The sequence below is a fragment of the Rhinopithecus bieti genome, unplaced genomic scaffold, assembly GCF_001698545.2.
Source record: "Rhinopithecus bieti isolate Rb0 unplaced genomic scaffold, ASM169854v2 scaffold_56975, whole genome shotgun sequence".
NCBI classification, from domain to species: domain Eukaryota; kingdom Metazoa; phylum Chordata; class Mammalia; order Primates; family Cercopithecidae; genus Rhinopithecus; species Rhinopithecus bieti.
Genome location: NW_016823127.1, coordinates 1,309,106 through 1,311,839, shown reverse-complemented (window position 1 = coordinate 1,311,839; position 2,734 = coordinate 1,309,106).

Genomic DNA, 2,734 nt, shown 5'->3' with positions numbered 1-2,734 from the left:
CCTGCCTCTACAAAAAAATGACAGAATGAGCCAGGTGTAGTGGTACATGCCTGTAGTCCCAGCTACTTGGAAGGCTGATGTGGGAGGAACGCTTGAGCTCAGGAATTCAACGCTGCAGTGAGCTATGATCATGCCACTGCACTCTAGCCTAGGCAAAAGTGAGACCCTACCTGTAAAATAATTTTTTTTTTTTTTTTGAGACGGAGTCTCGCTCTGTTGCCCAGTCTGGAGTGTGAGTGATCTCGGCTCACTGCAACCACCGCCTCCTGGGTTCAAGCGATTCTCGTGCCTCAGCCTCTAGCTGGGATTACAGGTGCGTGCCACCATGCCCAGCTAATTTTTGTATTTTTAGTAGAGGCAGGGTTTTGCCATGTTGGCCAGTCTGATCTTGAACTCTTGACCTCAGATGATCCGCCCACCTCAGCCTCCCAAAGTGCTAGGATTACAGGCGTGAGTCACTGCATGTGGCCCATAACAAACTTCTTACAAAAGACAATGTGGGGGAAGAAAAAAATAAAATGTGCAGGTCGTGTCTGTGCTCTAGAACCTTAGTAACTCCCCGTTGCTATCAGGTAAAGCCAGACTTTTTGGACAGGTACCTAAACCATCTGGGCTCCAGCTGGACTAAGGCCCTAGACAGAGCTTCTGGAGAAGGGTCTCAGGATGTACGGGCCTGAGGGAGGAGTCTCTGTAGTCTGCCAAAAGGAGACTCAAGTCCTGGTTTCCCACTCCAGGAAACGCCAGTCAAGACTAGGAATCTTTTTTTTTTTGAGACAGAGTCTCGCTCTGTCACCCAGGCTGCAGTGCAGTGGCATGATCTTGGCTCACTGCAACCTCCACCCACTGGCTTCAAGCAGTTCTCTGCCTCAGCCTGCTGAGTAGCTGGAATTACAGGTGCCCACCACCACGCCCGGCTAATTTTTGTATTTTTTGTAAAGATGGGGTTTCACCATCTTGGCCAGGCTGGTCGTGAACTCCCGACCTCGTGATCCACCTGCCTCTGTCTCCCAAAGTGCTGGGATTACAGGCGTGAGCCACCACACCCGGCCTCTTTTTTTTTTTTTTTTTTTTTTTTTAGACAGTGTCTCACACCATCACCCAGGCTGGAGTGCAGTGGCGTCATCTCGGCTCATTGCAACTTCCGCCTCCCAGGCTCAAGCGATTCTCCTGCCTCAGCCTCCAGAGTAGCTAATTTTGTATTTTTAGTAGACACAAGGTTTTGCCACATTGGCCAGGCTGGTCTCGAGTTCCTGTCCTCAAGTGATCTACCTGCCTCGGCCTCCCAAAGTGCTGGGATTACAGACAGGAGCCACCATGCCCGGCCTAGGAACCCTTTCTAAACATGGACTGGAGCAAGAATGTGCAGGGATAGGGGATGGAGTCATCAGGCTGGGCCACGGGAGGTGGGAGTGCCAGGGACTGGCTGGGCCCTGGACACAGAGGGGTTAACTACAAAGCAAATCACAGAGAGCGAGATCAATGGGTTACTGGCTGCAGAGAGAGGAAAAGGCAGCAGCAACGCAGAGGCAGAGAAGAGCCAGGCAGAAGAGTCTGCCACCTGGGGGAAATCAGGGACTGAGGAGGAAGTGGCCAGTGGCTACTCCAGAGGGAGTGCCCAACTCTAGCTTAGCATAGGGGGCAGAGGAGAGGAGGGGCCTTAAAGGCGAAGGGCGAGAAGTAGAAGGCAGACCAGTACCTGCAGGGAGGCACCGAGGGGCAGCTGCTGAACCAGGAGGCCCACCCAGCCCAGCCGTTCCACCCAGGATCAAGCCCACTGCCCAGGGCGAAGGTGGGTGTTGCCCATCCTGGGCTTTGGGGACCTACTGCATGCTGGGTGCTGGGGTGGGGGCAGAAATTGCCTTTCTTCCCTCCTCCCTGCCTGGCCCCCCTTTCCCCTAATTTGTCCCACCACCCCAGTGGTCCGAAGCCTGCAAGGGGATCCACAGGTAGTAGGAGACATGGGCTGTAGAGTGGGATGGCGGTGAGCATGGGCGCGGCGTGCACACACACACACACAAGCACAGGTTGTCAGAGGCACCACCTGTTACAGGCTCTCAGATGAGCACTCTAGCTTAGAAGGCAGGATATCAGGGTGGTAACAGCCCCAGAGCTGCCATTCTGAGTGTGATATTAGCCTCCCACGTCCCCTCTCTGGGCCTTGACTTCCCTATGTGCAGAGAGGGAGCAGTGTCCTACACGGTCTTCCCAGTTTTGCCATTGTGGTGATCTCACTATACTGAACTCTCCAATGACTCAGGGATGTTACCTGTGTTTTGCTGAGGTTACAGCTTGTAGTGAGAAAGCCCTGAACCCATGTTCCAGGATCTCCCCTGAGCTTCAGATCCCCATTGAGAAGGAAAATATACCAGCTTCTGGGGTTGCCCCTCCCCCCATCGCCATATCTTCATCCTACTTCTCTTGTGCCTTCCCCAGCCTGGTGGGTTGGAAGTGTCCCTCAAATACCTAGGTAGCCTTGCAGGCAAGACTCTAGGGGTGTTCCTTACGAAACTGAGGAACTCTCACCCCTTGAACACCACGAGCTTGCTCACACAGTGGGACTCAGCGATGACTTTGGCTCTGCTCTCCCCTCCTCCATCTCCCATCAGCTTCCCGCCCAGAACACCTGGCCAGACCCAGGTCGGGGGAGCTAGATCCCAGGGTCAAGCAAACAGAACTGGGGGCTCTTGCCTGAGGACTCCAGCTTCTCTTCCCCAGGTGCCCATCTGATGGGGAG